Source organism: Triticum urartu, chromosome 2A, assembly GCF_056163025.1.
Source record: "Triticum urartu cultivar PI428250 chromosome 2A, HENAU_Tu73, whole genome shotgun sequence".
Taxonomy (NCBI): Eukaryota; Viridiplantae; Streptophyta; class Magnoliopsida; order Poales; family Poaceae; genus Triticum; species Triticum urartu.
The window spans coordinates 463,024,983-463,044,681 of record NC_141874.1 but is presented as its reverse complement, the minus strand read 5'-3'; positions in this window follow the sequence as shown (position 1 = coordinate 463,044,681).

The window sequence follows — 19,699 nt, the reverse complement described above, 5'->3', positions numbered from 1 at the left end:
GATTACGTTAGTGCGTTATAAGCTTTGATCCTTATATATCATTTCCTTTAACCTGATTCGTACGCATCGTTGATCAAGTTGGTGAAGCAAGGGAGGTCGCCGTATTTAGGTGTTTTTTCGAGTTTTGTTACGGTTTGTGTTATACTTAAGAAGACGAGGCGGAGGCGGCTTCTTAAAAATGGAATAAGGTCCTCCCCGCCTGGCCATTTCCTCGGTGATGTTTCAAGTGTCGTCGGGGGGCGGGTGGAGGTGTGTCTCTGGCGGATCTTGTGGGATCCAGTCGGCGTTTGTCTTTGGTGGATCTGCTTGGATCTGGTTTTCGTTCGTCTACGTCTATGTGTATGTAGGTTGGATCCTTTCGATCTAGGCTTCTCTTCATCTGTTGTGGTTGTTGTTCTGGTGCGCTGGTCCTTCCTTAGCACGACGACTTCTCGACTATCTACTACGACAATGTTTGCCCGGCTCCGATGAGGGAGTGGCGATGACGGCAGCGCAACTTCGGCTCACTCTAGTGCTTGTAGTCGTCGGTAGGTGTTCTTTATACCACCTTGACAGTTGATGAATAGATCGGAAGTTTTCTCACAAAAAAGGATCTATCGAGGAAAAGGACCCCGTGCCGCTTCCCGGTGAGACAGCTCGGGCGGAACCCTAGAGCTGTCGCCTCCCTCTCCTCCGCCCAGCCCCCTACCACCGAAGGATGCCGCCGGTCAAAGTCTCTCTCTCTCTCTCTCTCACACACACACACACACACATACCACCTCTCTTCCTCTTCGTGCATGTCACACCTAATTGATCTCTCGAGGTATCGGGATTGTATCTCGCTCGTTAGGTCGCTCTTCGACACACGCCTAGGTCACTCTACCATGCATTAATTGTAACCAAGCCTTCATCTATCTTTTTAAGCATACATTCATCTTTCTCCCCGCCCCTCTCTAGATCGGCCGTTCGGTCGATCTCCAGACCCTCCCTAGTCCTCTTTCAATCGATCCATAGCTAGATGGTACACAACCAACGCGCGCACACATAAACACCCCCCTTCTCTCCACCCCACACGGTCATTTCTATCATAAAAACACACCAAACCTTTATCTCCTTGCACGACACGCACTTGATATCTCAACATCTATCGATCTCGTCAAGATGTGTCGGGCATGAACCGAATGGGATGTCAAAACTAAGATGGGAAGCGACACTTGGAGGCAACACAAAACTTTAAACGAACTGTTTGTATGTATGCATGTCAGACAACAATATTAGAAATACATGCATGGTCTAGGCCCAAATGCGAATGTTCAAATGAGGCATGCAGGAGGATGGACTTGACCGGAGGGCGACATGATCGGTGGAGAAGAGGGTTGGAGAGGAATGAGAAATAAGCAACACCACATGATTATACTTGGACGGCTCAAATAGACATTAAGTTGCTCGTTTTCTCATCTGTCTTCACGGAGTTGAAGGAAATATGCCCTAGAGGCAATAATAAAGTTGTTATTTATATTTCCTTATATCATGATAAATGTTTATTATTCATGCTAGAATTGTATTAACCGGAAACTTAGTACATGTGTGAATACACAGACAAACATAGTGTCACTAGTATGCCTCTACTTGACTAGCTCGTTAATCAAAGATGGTTAAGTTTCCTAACCATAGACATGAGTTGTCATTTGATGAACGGGATCACATCATTAGAGAATGATGTGATTGACTTGACCCATCCATTAGCTTAGCACTATGATCGTTTAGTTTGTTGCTATTGCTTTCTTCATAACTTATACATGTTCATATGACTATGAGATTATGCAACTCCCGAATAACGGAGGAACACTTAGTGTGCTATCAAACGTCACAATGTAACTGGGTGATTATAAAGATGCTCTACAGGTGTCTCCGATGGAGTTTGTTGAGTTGGCATAGATCGAGATTAGGATTTGTCACTCCGATTGTCGGATAGGTATCTCTAGGCCCTCTCGGTAATGCACATCACTTTAAGCTTTGCAAGCACTAATGAGTTAGTTACGAGATGATGCACTACGGAATGAGTAAAGAGACTTGCCGGTAATGAGATTGAACTAGGTATGATGATACCGACGATCAAATCTTGGGGCAGTAACATACTGATGACAAAGGGAACAACGTATGTTGTTATGCGGTTTGACCGATAAAGATCTTCGTAGAATATGTAGGAACCAATATGAGCATCCAGGTTCCGCTACTGGTTATTGAACAGTGATGAATCTCGGTCATTTCTACATAGTTCTTGAACCCGTAGGGTCCGCACGCTTAACGTTCGATGATGATCGATATTATGAGTTTATGTGTTTTGATGTACCGAAGATAGTTAGGAGTCCCGGATGTGATCACGGACATGATGAGGAGTCTCGAAATGGTCGAGACATAAAGATTGATATATTGGAAGGCTATGTTTGGACACCAGAAAGATTTTCGATAAGTTCGGGCAATTATCGGAGTACCGGGGGGTTACCGGAACCCCCTGGGGAGTCAATGGGCCTTAATGGGCCATAGTGGGAGAGAGAGGAGGAGGCGACCAAGTGAGGGGTGCCCCCCCAAGCCCAATCCGAATTGGGTAGGGGGCTGACCCCCCTTTCCTTCTCTCCTTCTCCCTCTTCCTTCTTCTCCTACTCCAACTAGGGAAAGGGGGGAAACCTACTCCTACTAGGAGTAGGAATCCCCCTTGGGCGCGCCATAGAGAGGGCCGGCCTTCCCCTCCTCCACTCCTTTATATACGGGGGAAGGGGGCACCCCATAGACACACAAGTTGACAGTTGTCTTAGCCGTGTGCGGTGCCCCCCTCCACAGACTTCCACCTCGGTCATATCGTTGTAGTGCTTAGGTGAAGCCCTGCGTCGGTAACTTCATCATCACCGTCATCACGCCATCGTGCTGACGAAACTCTCTCTTGGCCTCAACTGGATCAAGAGTACGAGGGATGTCACCGAGCTGAACGTGTGCAGATCGCGGAGGTGCTGTGCGTTCGGTTGGATCGCGAAGATGTTCGACTACATCAACCGCGTTACTTAACGCTTCCGCTTTTGGTCTACAAGGGTACATGGACACACTCTCCCCTCTCGTTGCTATGCATCTCCTAGATAGATCTTGTGTGATCGTAGGAATTTTTTTGAAATACTGCGTTCCCCTATAGTGGCATCAGAGCCAGGTCTATGCGTAGATGTTATATGGACGAGTAGAACACAAAGGAGTTGTGGGCGTGAGTATATACATATTGCTTACCATCACTAGTTGATTCTTGATTCAGTGGTATTGTTGGATGAAGCGGCTCAGACTGACATTACGCGTATGCTTACGCGAGACTGGTTCTACCGATGTGCTTCGCACACAGGCGGCTAGTGGGTGTATGTTTCTCCAACTTTAGTTGAATCGGTTTCAATGAACAGGGTTCTTTCTAAGGATCAAAAAGCAATCACTATACTACGTTATGGTTTTATTGCGTAGGTAAGAACGGTTCTTGCTAAGCCCGTAGTAGCCACGTAAAACTTGCAACAACAAAATAGAGGACGTCTAACTTGTTTTTGCAGGGCATGTTGTGATGTGATATGGTCAAGACGTGATTATATAAATTGTTGTATGAGATGATCATTTTTTTTGTAACACAGTTATCGGCAACTGGCAAGAGCCATATGGTTGTGGCTTTATTGTATGAAATGCAATCGCCATGTAATTGCTTTACTTTATCACTAAGCGGTAGCGATAGTCATAGAAGCAATAGTTGGCGAGACGACATCGATACTTCGATGGAGATCAAGGTGTCAAGCCGGTGATGATGGTGATCATGACGGTGCTTTGGAGATGGAGATCAAAGGCACAAGATGATGATGGCCATATCATATCACTTATATTGATTGCATGTGATGTTTATCCTTTATGCATCTTATTTTTCTTAGTACGGCGGTAGCATTATAAGATGATCTCTCACTAAATTTCAAGGCTGATTATGCACCGTTGCTACAGTTCGTCGTGCCGAGACACCACATGATGATTGGGTGTGATAAGCTCTATGTTCACATACAACGGGTGCAAGCCAGTTTTGCACAAACAGAATACTCGGGTTAAACTTGACGAGCCTAGCATATGCAGATATGGCCTCGGAACACTGAGACCGAAAGGTCGAGCGTGAATCATATAGTAGATATGATCAACATAGTGATGTTCACCATTGAAAACTACTCCATCTCACGTGATGATTGGACATGGTTTAGTTGATATGAATCACGTGATCACTTAGATGATTAGAGGGATGTCTATCTAAGTGGGAGTTCTTAAGTAATATGATTAATTGAACTTTAATTTATCATGAACTTAGTACCTGATAGTATTTTGCGTGTCTATGTTGTTGTAGATAAATGGCCCGTGTTGTTGTTCCATTGAATTTTAATGTGTTCCTAGAGAAATCTAAGTTGAAAGATGATGGTAGCAATTACACGGACTGGGTCCGTAACTTGAGGATTATCCTCGTTGCTGCACAGAAGAATTACGTCCTAGAAGCACCGCTGTGTGACAAGCCTGCTGCAGATGCTGCTGACGACGTTAAGAACGTCTGGCAAAGCAAAGCTGATGACTACTCGATAGTTCAGTGTGCCATGCTTTACGACTTAGAACCGGGACTTCAACGACATTTTGAATGTCATGGAGCATATGAGATGTTCCAAGAATTGAAGTTAATATGTCAATAAAATGCCCGGATTGAGAGATATGAAGTCTTCAATAAGTTCTACAGCTGCAAAATGGAGGAGAATAGTTCTCTCAGTGAACATATACTTAGAATGTCTGGGTACCACAACCACTTGACTCAGCTGGGAGTTAATCTTCCTGATGATAGTGTCATTGATAGAGTTCTTCAATCACTGCCACCAAGCTACAAGAGCTTCGTGATGAACTATAATATGCAAGGGATGGATAAGACAATTCCCGAGCTCTTCGTAATGCTAAAGGCTGCAGAGGTAGAAATCAAGAAAGAGCATCAAGTGTTGATGGTCAACAAGACCACCAGTTTCAAGAAGAAGGGCAAAGGTAAGAAAGGGAACTTCAAGAAGAACAACAAGCAAGTTGCTGCTCAAGTGAAGAAGCCTAAGTCTGGACTTAAGCCCGAGACTAAGTGCTTCTACTGCAAAGGGACTGGTCACTGGAAGCGGAACTGCCCCAAGTATTTGGTGGATAAGAAGGATGGCAAAGTGAAAGGTATATTTGATATACATGTTATTGATGTGTACCTTACTAATGCTCGCAGTAGCGCCTAGGTATTTGATACTGGTTCTGTTGCTAATATTTACAACTCGAAACAGGGGCTACAGATTAAGCGAAGATTGGCTAAGGACGAGTTGACGACGCACGTGGGAAATGGTTCCAAAGTCGATGTGATCGCCGTCGGCACGCTACCTCTACATCTACCTCCGGGGTTAGTTTTAGACCTGAATAATTGTTATTTGGTGCCAGTGTTAAGCATGAACATTATATCTAGATCTTGTGTGATGCGAGATAGCTATTCATGTAAATAAGAGAATAATGGTTGTTCTATTTATATGAATAATATCTTTTATGGTCATGCACCCTTGATGAGTGGTCTATTTTTACTAAATCTTGATAGTAGTGATACACATGTTCATAGTATTGAAGCCAAAAGATATAAGTTTAATAATGATAGTGCAACTTATTTGTGGCACTACCGTTTAGGTCATATTCACTACAAAAAAAAGACACATCCATGACATTTTGGGCCGAACGAATTTTTTTTCTGTCATACATATGACACTTCTATGACGATAATTGTGACAAAACTCGGTGTCATCATAGATGTGGTGGGCTCTTACTTCTATGACAAAAAATCATGACAGAAAATGGGCTTTTCATCCTGGGCGGGCCGGAGACGCATCTGCATGACATTCTTTGGGCCGTCCATGACGGAAAAAACCGTGGTAGAAGCGAGGGGAGGAAAATTTCGGGGAGTTCCCGGTTATGGTGGGAGGTCGGGGGCCGAGCGATGCGCGTTTCTCTCGTACACATACGCGCGTGTGTGCGAGGCATTGGCTCTAACTGAACCCGAGCGAGGCGTTGGGCTCTAACTGAACCCGAGCGATTGCACTGCAAGCTATGCGTTACTGAACCCGAGCGATCGATCGATGGCTGTTAACTGAACCCGATCGAGCGATTCCTTGGCTACTGCTGCTAACTGAAGCTGATCGATGGGATGAACAGTGAGCGTTGCGGGGGGTTTGGATGAACAGTGAGCGGTGGCATTACCTCTGGATGAACAGGACCCCGTGGTATGGTGGAGGGCTGGATGAACAGTAGACGGTGGAGGGGTGCCCATGGAGGGGTGGATGAACAGGACCCCGTGGTGTGGAGGGCAGGATGAACAGTAGACGGTGGAGGGGTGCCCGTGGAGGGGTGGTTGAACAGGACCCCGTGGTGTGGAGGGCTGGATGAACAGTAGACGGTGGAGGGGTGGTTGAACAGTAGCCAGTGGAGTAGCACGCGGTGGAGGCTGGATGAACAGGAGCCCGTGGAGGCTGGAGGAGGTCGACGGTGGATGAACAGTAGCTCGTGGAGGCTGGAGGGGGTCGACGGTGGAGATGAACAGTATCCCGTGGAGTGCCGTTTTGCGGTACGCCACACCCCTCCCGATGAACAGGACCCCCGTTTCGACCGTAGCGCTCCAACACAAGTCCGTTTACTCCGTTTTGCGGTACGCCACACCCCTCCCGATCAACAGGACCCCCGTTTCGACCGTAGGAGGTCCGTTTCCTCCATTTTGCGGTACGCCACACCCCTCCCGATCAACAGGACCCCCGTTTCGACCGTAGGAGGTCCGTTTCCTCCGTTTTGCGGTACACCACACCCCTCCCGATCAACAGGACCCCCGTTTCGACCGTAGGAGGTCCGTTTCCTCTGTTATGCGGTACGCCAGGCCTCTTTTCCATCGCCTCTTCCGTCCAAGCCCTCCCGATGAACACGACCACGCATTCCGTTCCGACCCATGAACACGACGATGACGCTGTTTCTCCGTTCTGACCCAACCATGTACACGAGCCCTCGCCGTACGTATGCGCGAGTAGGCGTTCGAGACCCCGCCCGTATGTACACATACGTGGCCGTATTTTCTTTCTTGCACCCTGGCCGCTGTACGTACGTGTACATGCTACGTGCGCGCCTCTACTACGACACGTGCGCGCCTCTACATCGACCAGTATGTACGTACACGTTCGCGACCAGAATGACAATGCTACGTACGCTTCGACCAGGTGGGTCCCGACTGTCAGGCACTTCCTTGCCTGCGAAGATGTAGCTGGTGGGTCCCAGCAGTCAGGGGGCGAATCGTTTTTTTGCCCGAACGCACTTCCTTGCGTGCGAAGATGTAGCTGGTGGGTCCAAGCAGTCGGGGGGGCCGGTGGGTCCTAGCAGTCAGGGGACGAATCGTTTTGGTTTTCTTTTTTTTTGCCCGGACGCACTTCCTTGCGTGCGAAGATGTAGCTGGTGGGTCCCAGAAGTCAGGGGGCGAATCATTTTTTTTGCCCGGACGCACTTCCTTGCGTGCGAAGGTGTAGCTGGTGGGTCCCAACAGTCAGGGAGGAAACATTTTTTTCACGAAATATGGTGGCTCGTCCGGTGGGTCCCTGCTGTCAGGTGGAGGAATCATTATTTTCTGCGTAATAAGGAGGCACTTCCTTGCTGCCGCCGTGGACCCAACTATCAGCCTCTCCACGTACAGTCCACATCCGATGGAAGTCGTTCCTTGACCACGTCGACCACGCCGCGCCAAGAGCACCAGGGCGGTGGACGACGGCGAGGCCTAGGAAGGGGACGACGGGGAGCCGGGGAAGACGCGACAGTGAAAGCCCGTGCGCGCGCGGAGAGGAGTACGAGGGTTCACTGGTTCGGCTGCGGTGTGAGGCTGTCGTTGCCGCAGGGCCTGGCCAGCGGTGGGAATAGTAGGGGCGGTGAGGCCTCCGCGGCAGCACAGCTGGCCACGGGAGGTAGGAGCATGCGGCACGACCGACGCTGCTTTGGGCGGCTGGAGCAAGAAGACCAGAGGTTGAAGAAGCACTACGGCCGTTGGATGGACATCGTACGGTCAGTGGAGCTAGAATCGTTCATATTGACTAAAGTTGACAAAGGCCCCTGTCCCAGTCAACTTAGTAGGCCCACAGGTCAGCCTCCCACCATGGTGGGTCCCGACTAGCAGGGGAAGTATTCATTTTTTTGTGCGTAATAAGGAGGCACTTCCGGTGGGTCCGAGCTGACAGCGGGGGGAACGTTTTTTTTTGCGAAATACGCTGGCCCGTCCGGTGGGTCCGAGCAGTCAGGGGGGAAACATTTTTTCGCGAAATAAGGTGGCCCGTCCGGTGGGTCCCTGCTGTAAGGTGGAGGAATAATTATTTTGCGCGTAATAAGGAGGCACTTCCTTGCGGCCGCCTGGACCCAGCTGTCAGCCTCTCCACGTACAGTACTCTTCCGATGAAAGTCGGTCATTGACCACGTTGACCACGCCGCGTCGAGAGCACCAGGGCGATGATCTGGACGACGGCGAGGTCTAGGAAGGGGACGACGCGGAGCCGGGGAAGACGTACTAGTGGAAGTCCGCGCGAAGAGGAGTACGAGGGTTCACTGGTTCGGCTGCGGTGTGAGGCTGCTATTGCCGCAGAATAACAGGGGGTGTGGGTGAGTGGAGGGATGGCCTGGCCGGCGGTGGGAGTAGTAGGGGGCGGTGAGGCCTCCGCCGCATCGCAGCCGGCCACGGGAGGCAGGAGCACGAGGCACGACCGGCGCTGGTTTGGGTGGCTGGAGCAAGAAGACCAGAGGTTGAAGAAGCACTACGGCCGTTGGATGGACATCGTACGGTCACTGGAGCTAGAATCGTGCATATTGACTAAGTTGACAAAGCCCTCCGTCCCCGTCAACTTAGTAGGCCCACAAGTCAGTCTGCCACTATACTGGGTCCCAGCTAACAGGGGAGTATTCATTTTTTTGTGCGTAATAAGGAGGCACTTCCTTGCGTGCGAAGATATAGCTGGTGGGTTCGAGCTGTCAGCGGCGGTAACGTTTTTTTCGCGAAATACAGAGGCCCTTTCGGTGGGTCCCAGATGTCAGGTGGAGGAATCATTATTTTGCGTGTAATAAGGAGGCATTTCCTTGCGTGCGGCCGTGGACCCAGCTATCGGCCTCTCCACCTAAAGTCCACTTCAGATGCATGTCGGTCGTTGACCACGTTGACCAGGCCGCGCCGAGAGCACCAGGGCGGTGGACGAAGGCGAGGCCTAGGAAGGGAACGACACGGAGGCAGGGAAGGCTCGGCAGTTGTTTCCCACGCGGAGGGGAGTACGACTGTACGAGGGTTTACTGGTTCGTCTGCCGTCGCCGGAGAATAACAGCAGGTGTGGGTGAGTGGAGGGATGGCTAGGCTGGCGATGGGAGTACAGTGGGGCGGTGAGGCCTGCACGGCAGCAGAGCCGACCGCGGGGAGGAGGGAGGAGGCAGTCCCGCCGGCGCCTGTTTGAGCGGCTGGAGCAGGAAGAGCAGAGATTGAAGAAGCACGGCGGCCGTTGGATGGCCATCCAACAGTCACTGCTTGTGCGTCAACCTTTTTTTAGGAAAGCCTCAAATCTGTGGGAAACAACATACAGCCCATCTGCCATTATTTCTAATAATTTACAGCCCATTTGCTAATTATTAAGGTTTTTTTGGAGCCCATATTCTTTTTGTTAGCATTACAGCCCATATTATGGCCACGGTTAAAAAATTATACGAAATTTTGCATATTTCGGTGCGGTCCGAACTGTTTTTAATCCCAAAATTTCGACTCACATTCAAACTGATTTTAAAAATAAAGTTATATCAATATAAAATCCAACAGATTCTCCACGCATAAAAATTAATGTAATTTAAAATCTTGAAATGAAAAAAAAAGATATTTGAAACTAATTGCCGGTTTGATGTGTTTTAAAAATGTACAGCCCATTTCTCATTACTGATGGGCCATTTTCTCGGCCAGCCGAATGAAAACTCTCCTCGCCTTGAAAGATTTGCAGCCCAACAGGCCTGACAAAGCGACTTGCTTGGCAAATAAAAAAAACTGGGGTGTGGCCGTGGACCCAGCTGTCAGCCTCTCCATGTACAGTACTCTTCCGATGGAAGTCCTTCCTTGACCACGTTGACCACGCCGCGCAGAGAGCACCACGGCGGTGGACGACGGCGAGGCCTAGGAAGGGGACAACGCGGCAGTGGAAGCCCGCACGGAGAGGAGTACGAGGGTTCACTGGTTCGGCTGCGGTGTGAGGCTGCCATCGCCGCAGGGTCTGGCCAGCGGTGGAATAGTAGGGGGCGGTGAGGCCTCCGCGGCAGCACAGCCGACCACGGGAGGCAGGAGCATGCGGCACGAACGGCGCTACTTTGGGCGGCTGGGGCAAGAAGACTAGAGGTTGAAGAAGCACTACGGCCATTGGATGGACATCGTTGACCACGCCGCATCGAGAGCACCAGGGCGGTGGACGACGGCGAGGCCTACGAAGGGAACGACATGGAGCCGGGGAAGACATGGCAGTGGCTGCCCACGCGATGGAGAGTACGAGGGTTGACTGGTTCGGCTGCGTCGCCGGAAAATAACAGGAGGTGTGGGTGAGTAGAAGGATAGAAAGGCTAGGGATGTGAGTATGATGGGGCCGTGAGGCCTTCCCGGCAGTACTACCGGCCACAGGAGGCGGGAGCAGGCGGTTCCGACGGCGCTGGTTTGGGCGACTGGGGCAGGAGGATCAGAGACTGAAGAAGCACGATTGCCGTTAGATTGACATCTAACGGTCTGACGCTGGTAGAGTCGATTGTTGACTAAGTTTCTTTTTTGAGAAACCTTGTGTACGCATGGACTTAGTAGGCCCACAAGTCAGCCTCCAAATCTGTGGCAGACAACATAAAGGCCATTTGCTATTTTTTTATAATTTGCAGCCCATTTGCTAATTCTTAAGTAATTTATTACAACCCATTTTTTGCCTAGGACCACGGTCAAAAAGTCCAACCTTATTTTGCATATTTCGGTGGAGTCCGAACTGTTGTAATCCCGAAATGATAAACATTTTTAAGAACTTATTGATTTCCCAAAAAAAAATCGTTTTGTTTTTGTAAGCAAATAAGACGTGGGAAAAATTTAGTTGGTTTAAGGGAAAACCAGTGGTAAAAAAATCAGCGCTGGGTGGGAAAAAACAACAAAAATAAGGATGTAAATATGAAAAGGGAATTTTATGTGTTTTCAATATAATGATACATGTATACGAACTAGTAAAACTATAGGTAGAGCTTAGAAAACGGATGTAGGACATGCGTTTCAAGAGGAAAATAGAACTGGGCTGTGTGTTTGATTCAGTAAAAAAACTGCCTGCGGATGTTGTAAGACAAAATATAACTAACGCTGGCGGGCCAGAGGCCACTAGATACCTGCTGGATCTTTGTGCCCCGTTGTCGTCATGGGCTGGGCCTGTTAAAAACAAAACAACCCTGGCAATCTACAACCCAGTTGAAACTTGCTCGACCTGAAAAAACAATATACGTGCTCAATAAACGAGAGAATTCTGCAAGTACAGACTGATAATTGGGATGCAGCACGGATATTGTTTTTTTATCGTGATAATAAGTGTATGCACTTGTTTCGAAAAAATTAGAGAACTGGGAATTCGAACGGCAGGTGCTTATGCTACCCATCAAATAAAAATCAGGTGCCTAAAAATTCGTTTTGAAAAAATGATTCAGCTTTATATCCACGTCGACCCTCGGCATGATGGTTGGAAGCAAATGCAAGTTCATACCAAAAGATCGTTAACAACAATACCAACTTGCGGACGACAAGGTAGTACAACTACCAATACTAAACTAACTTATAATCTTTTTACTCCTGGCCCTAGTGTTCGTCTGGTAGAAAATCTTGCAGAGGACTAGCTCCCACTCCTTCTCTTGCTCCAGGTCCCCGAGGTGGTACTGGTGCATCACCGAGTTGGTCCTCTGCTGGTCGAAGTTCTTGTTGGTGTGCAGCACCAGAACCTTTTTTGCTGCCCGTCTGCCGGCCGTTGACCATCACCGGCAAGGTATTGCCGGTCTTGTGCCACATCGCGTGCATGCCGCACTCCGACTGTATCTTGCGACACGTCCACGCACCCCTTTTGAACGCCCTGGAATTGTGCTGGAAGAAATGCTTCCTTAGGCCACTCAGTGTGATACCTGCAGTATTGTGGAATACAGGTTTTAGTGTACCTAGTTGGCATTTTCATAACATCTTTGGCATGTTGCAGTCACTTGTTTCACTTTTTATTAACTGTCAAATTGTAATTGCTTCACCAGGTCCGCGTGTAAAAAGAAAAATAGAGCTATAAACAAAGGAATATGTTTGTGCAAGTAGACGGCCGATCGGTGTCTTACCTGGAAGTTTCTCAGGTTGGGTGTAACATATGCCGTGCTCGCTGTCGATGGTTGGTATGAACAAATCGATGAGAGACTGAAATCTCGCGCTGTCATCACTCACTTTGGCCTCAAGTTTCTTAGGTTGGGCCAATCCTTCTTCGACTTGCATCGGCAATTCCAGAATACCCGAACACGCCACCGGAATTCTTGTGTCACCTCACGCGCAGCGTGTTGTCACGTCAATTCAATGTGTGGACATGATGAATAATTTGACCGACGTATACTAGTACTGCTATTGTACTACTTACTAGTCGTATTTAGTGTCACAATTTATACATAGGTTTAACTAACAAGTACGCACTTGAAGCCTAACTGATATATGTATATATATATATATATATATATATATATATATATATATATGGCTTCTGCACAGCATCTCCATCATCATTATCAGTACATCCTACGCAGGTGAGTTAGGATGCACTTGATCCCAGGAAGGTATCTATCCTTCAAACCAGAGGAGTGCTTCAAACTAACAACAGTACATAATATCCAACAAAAGAGGGTCGTGCTACAGCAGCAGAATACATGGCTCAGTCTAGATATCAGCACGAATCAAGTTGTGCATATTTGCTGTTGGCATGAACCACATCGCCACATGTCGGGTTTGCAAAAGCCATCCATCGCATGGAAGCTTGATGCCTTTCACACACTGAAGATTATCTGGCAACAAGCTGTGTCGACGGATCTCTGGATATGGTGATTCATGAAACCCATGGTATGATGTATAAACACAGCCCCCCTCGCGAATGGAAGTTGCATAACACAGTAATCATCGCCGGTGATATGATCGATGATTGGTTGGATGATCGGATAATTGAGCCCGAGGAACAAGGAGTGGTTGCCGAGGCTGTAAACCCGCCTCCAGTTGAATACGCCTGGCCCAACGGAGCTGTGATCTTTCTCGAACACGAAGCAGCCATAGCCATCAATGTCACGAACGCCCCACGCATTGTACTGCATGTGGTTTGATGTAATGGTTTGGTCAATTTGGTACGTGCGAATGAGCATCAAATGACCGCCGTCAGCTGAACGAGCGATAAACCACCACCCATCGGCTGGTATGATTCCAGGTCCTAGAATCATGAAGGCCAGCGCATTTGCGTCTGCTGCAACAATTCAAATTGGAGACCAAAAGGACAAAAATAAACAATCATGTTCAGAGTATGTGTGGAATTAAGATTATTATAACAGTGACACATATCATAGACAGAGAATTGCAATGCCGTGGTCATAATCATACCCCAAGTTAAAAAAAATAAGCCAATGGCTTTCATATTCTAGCAATATGTCATGGTTCAAACATCATGTAACAATGAGAGGAAAACAGCTATGACATCGCCTACTCATATTCTACCATAGCACTTAATACTATTGTTCTCATATCAACTCTAAGCAATAACATGCGTTGTTATAAAAATCTTGTAAACGAGAGTAACATATAGCAATCATGATGTTATGCTCATAATATGTATTCTAACAATCATTAGATGCCAATTGTTCTCATATCAACTCTAACAATAACATGTGTGGTCATAAAAATCTAGGAAACGAGAGGAACATATAGCAATGATGTGGTTATAGACATGCTATGCATTCTAAATTTGAAACAAATGAACATGCAGTCGTATTCATAAGGTAAAGATGAGATGAGATAGAACAATTACACGACGATAGATTCCACTAGTATAGGTAGCCAATCTATGCGTCGACCGCGTAAACGATGCCATCATGCACTATAGCATCAGATAGAAATGTTTCCTCAACAGGATTGATGATGAGCCATAACCATGTATGGCGACCGGATTCCAGATAGACTAATCCCTTGTTGAACAAGGCAATGAGCTTGTAATCCATGTAGTCTTCTGATGGTGTGGGCACTTCGCAGATTACAACTTTCTGCAAACAGAGGTCGAGCCAAAAGCTTGACGCGTCTCGTGCGTAGTAGGCAGGAGTGTCCGGCGGGCCGCGAGGCTCGATGGCGGCGGTATCCAAAGATGGAAGGGTGATCTCTCGCTGGGTGTAGATATCCACGAGATGCCATGGACTACCAGATTGGTGGATGAGAACGACCCAGTTGGCCTTCATGCCCGCCCAGTAGTGGCCGCGCATGAAGGGCAGGTGGATGGGTAGTGGTAGCATGTCGAGGGGCACCACGACAACCTCCGTAGGATCGTCAAGTCGGTGTCTGGGCCACCTGCGAGGATCGGGCATCAGCAAGCAGGGTGTCTTGAAAAGAGCCGGCCGGTTGCAGACGAGTAGACGGTACAAAGACACCGAGCATGCGACCAGACGGACGGTGCTGAGTAGGTCCATATGACTACAGATCTGCTCCAAGAGAACATCGGGTAGGGAATTCCAATCGCGGCTCTGCGTGTCAGTCAGTTCTGCCATTGGGGTTTTCGGTGCCTGCGAGCCAGCGGGGAAGTGGATTCGGGCGGGCAAGCGAAGAAGCTTCTCCTCGTGTGGCCGAGCAGTGAGTGGGGGGATATGGTACACGCGAGCTACCAAGGATGATGGCGCGGGCGGGCGAGCAGTGAGCGGGGGTGAATGGTGTGCGGCCGACGATGTGGAAGAGAGGAGGAAGAAGAAGAGAGGAGGAAGAAGAGTGGAAGACGGGGAAGAAAGTGCATTCAATCTCAATTCTACTAGTACTACTACCAGGATATACCGTCCTTCCGAGTGTAAATAGTTACACCGATGACATGTGGGTCTACCACAACAGGGCCCATATGTCAATTAATGGAGGACAGAGGTGCGTAGGCGTATTTGCGGAAGCGTGCTCTACTGGCAAACATGATGGCAGTACTGGGTAAGGCTGATTTAGTAACACCAACATGCTGGTTCAGCTTATTAATTACGTGTCCCATCTGCTGCAGCGTGTATTGTCACTTCACTGCGAAGACTAGTTGAATAGTTCTCTCTGACCGAGATGGGGAATAAATGGATCGCGAGGACTTCCTTTCTACAGTATCCCTATGCCTCTACGCTCACTTCACTCATTTTGCTCCGTACCTAGTCACTTGTTGAAATCTGTAGAATGACAAATACTCCGTATTTGAGAACAGAGGGAGGCTTTTACTCCATACTACTCCCTCCGTTCCAAAATAGATGACTCAACTTTGTACTATATTTGGGAACAGAGGGAGTATCACCATATGGAGGGAAAAGAGGAAGCTTGAAATATGAACATGTCAATGGGAGGGAGTAAGCCCCATGAATGCATGCAACATGCAACACTCACACGTACACATGGACACACGCAACACTCATGCACCCATGCGACACACAGCACACGACACAACACACACGCTCACGCTCAAGTGCTCAACCTACTCCCTACGTCCGTGAAAGACTGTACATTTAGAGATTTACACATTGACCAGGGCATAATTAACGCCCAAAAGTAGCAGACTTATGTGTGCATGCGACCATTGAGATAAGAAGATTAAATGAAGGCCATTGCATGCTATAATTAAGGATAGACATGTAGCCTATACCTACATCACAAGTTGGTGCATTAGTCAATCAATATCGATTTAGTAGATTAAAGGCTAAATGCATTGGAAGTGTAGATGTACATCATGTAGTACACTCTTTGTTGGAAGACCGAGGGAGGACACGTGCATGCACTCACATACACAGCCAGGGCGGTTCACGCGCAAGGGTTGGACTCGTGTCGCGCCTGCATAAAGTTTTGTTTAACTGATTTCTTTGCTTTGCCAACTGACAGGTGGGACCCAGAAACCAGGTGACAATTTAACCAGTCAACAAAGTGCCACGTCGACTATGTGGCCGGTCAGTAGGGTGCAATACGGTGCTCTACTATGAGCTAGTGATCGCATAATCGCCGCAAAACTATATATAGTGACCTTAAAGAGCGTACTGTTACATACGTTGACCGCCAATGTATTTTTCTCGTTTCAAATTAAGCCATATTAATCGGAAAGGACGCGGTATGGACTACTACTACTAGTACTAGTACTGCTTTGATGTGTCCCGTCAACTCGCCGAATGAGGAGAAGCTTGCTTACTACGCCTCTCGCCCACGCGCACGGTGGTTCGCAGTACGAGGAGAGGGTTTTGACTATAGCGCCCTCTCCCTCGCCCTCGCCCTCGCGGTGGACGTGCAGCAGTTCAATCGGTGTGAGATTGCCATAAGCATATTGTACTGTAGTATCATCATTGTTGGACCTTCCGAAGAGGCGAAGAGCCAAGTGCAAGGTTCACACGAGTATGAACTGTTGAACCTCCCGAAGAGGCAAAGAGCCAAGCGCAAGGTTTTATAGGAGTTGTCGTCCTAGTAGGAGTGTACTAGTACAACTATAGCGAACGATGCTACTGTATGATGCCGCCACGTCACGTATATCCAAAGCTGTGCCACCTTTTTTTTTCTCAAAGAGCGTGTTGGAGCCCGTGCAACAACCACACAAGTTGCACGTAGACATAACACATTTACTAGCAATAAATTCTAAAGGACAAATGCAAGTATGCCACACAAGTTCATCTCCAACTCATGTGATAAATTTGTGCACGACTAGTCTACATATATTCACAGCGCTACCATTCACAATTACCGTACTCCACTTACACGTTATAGATGGGCTACATGTCCTCCTCCAGGTTCCAGTCCCAGGTGTTCTTCATGGATGGCACGATCTATAGCAGTGGGCAACGGGAATCATTGTCGCAACTTTCTAGTCCGGTTCCACACGATGGAGACTCATCCAAGCTGAAGCGGCATAAATCAGGGATAGCGTGTCCCAGCATGTCGTTCATCCAGCGGTGCGCACTGAAGACACAACCATGCTTCATGAACGGCAAGCCTTCCGTGTCGTGGATGGAAGGTGGCATCCGCTTCACAATGGGGTAGCTGTCCCCAATGAAAAGCGAGTACTCTCCAAGAGTGTTCCTCGGCACCCATGTAGCATCACGGGGGACGAACTCGGCGCCGTTCATCTGGTACACGCGGCATCCCAGATTTGGACACATGGTGACGTACATAGTCAAGGTCCATGCATAATAATGTTGTGCTCAAATGTGGCGGTCAGTAATACTGTGCAGCAAATAGTACTACTCTGGTATAGAGAAAGTAAAATAACCGGCTTATTATATATAGCCACTCTTGGCTACATGGATGAGATAGTAAGACATGGAAAAACAAAAATGGTGGCAGCTAGTGGGTTCAAGTCTTCAAGGGCCTAGCTAGCTATATGCGTCCTCCAAGGTAAAAAATACTCCTACTAGTACTACAAAGTATACTACTAGTACAACAATGAAAGAGAAGGCGAGAGGGTTAAAAAATGGAATACCTGGGTAGATGGTGACGGTCCGATCGTGGTAGATTATGTGACCATGTTGCACATCAGTGGTACCATGGGTAACGACTGCTAAGATAGTTGATCCCAATATGCCAAAGTCAGCCACAAGGTTCCAGGTTAGACCAAATCGCGGATGCAAATGCACATCCAGGATCGGCGATCTTATTTTGATCGGGGGATGACTGGTCCCTGCAAAATAATGGAGTACCGTTAGGGATGCAAATGATGGTTTGTGCATTCCGTTTGTAATCTCCCGTACCAAAGGATGTCAACCAGATGAAACAAGTCCCCTGGCTTGTCACCGCGAAGATGCGGCCTAGATGGCGCACGGCGTCTTCGAATGTGTAGGGGTACAAATCTGCCGCCGCCAACATGCGCCAGCCTCTGCCGTTACTGCCTCCTGCATTGATGGCAATCCTTATGTCGAACACCGCGATGAGATAGTAATCGTCATAGCCGCATCGCTTTGTCGGCGGGTCCGCAATTGCTATCTTCTTCAATCTCATGTAGGCATCATCATACGTATTCTTACCCAGCCAGTCCGGAAGGCCGATCCCAATGGTGGAGAAGGGGTCTACCAGAACGGCCGCACTGCTGTGGATGTTGTGCAAAATCATGGTGGTATCCGGCCGGAGGTATGCAAGCCAATCTTCGTTGGCACCGACCCAGACCTGTATATAAGACGGTGGGCAGCGGAGAAATTACGGGATGGAAATGGAATAACTAAGTACTACATGATCAAACTCCATTACTGACCTGCTCATCGGACAAAATCCGACTACCTCTCAACGCGTCAACTCTAGCGGAGTCAACGTGCAACCATGGCCAGGGAGCGGTGGACTGTTCGAAGAATTGTCCCATAGAAGAACCTTCTCCTCGAGGACGCATGGAAGACCAACAAGCATGGCCTTTTCCCAAGCCTGTTTAAGCAGCGTCTTGAAAAAGTTGGTGCAGGAAGCACCGAGTCTTGCGGCGGTGAGGACGTCGGAGCGGCATGCGATTTCTCCCAGAGAATCGTCGTCCAAGGTCTCCCAGCCCCGACGAGGAGGAGAACCGCCTGGCGAATCCATGGGAGCAGCGACGAACTGCCTTCTCTTCGGGGGGAGGGGAACTGGCGAGGAGGAGATAAGAGCGTAGTAACCGGAGGGCCTCGTCCCTTCCAACTGTAGATCGTTCCTCAGTGAAGGGGTGAGGCTATTATTTACTACTCTAAATAATAGCACTAGTAAGAAATTTTTGGCACTAGGTAGTAGTTTTTGGTACCATGGAGTACTAGTACTAGCATTATGGAATGTTATGGGATTGCATTATACTGTAAATAATAGCACTAGTAAGAAAATTTTGGCACTAGGTAGTAGTTTTTGGCGTGGATTAAGAAATTTTGGGTATGTTTTTGCCATTTTTTGTACACGCCAACCAGTGTCAAAAAACGTCGTACATTATGTGACGGAGGAGTACGTACTCGTACTGTAGCAGTACTAGTACTACTTTTCTCAACTACTCCTCAAAAAAGCACCCAATTAATGCTCTTGTTTTCCTCAAAAAAGTATGTTTACCAATGCATTAATTGCAATGCATGCATGCATAAATTACATTCATTGGTCAATTTTCTCTTAATACTTGCATGCAATGATTTAATGCACCTTAGAATCTGAACATGTGATGGGAAACAACCAAATTGAGCCTTATAAAATGGAAAAACTAAAATTTTGAGATGAGCCCTATAAACCGGAAAGGAGGGAGTACTGTACTTCTAGTCTAGTCTTGTATAGTGCACCAGTTTTGAACTCTTGAATCTCAGGGCCAAGGAGCTACAGTTGGAAGTGGAGGGTACTACTGTTCTCTAGAACCATCGCTGTACTATCAATGCAGGGGAAGTACACCTGCGTAGTGGCCTAGTG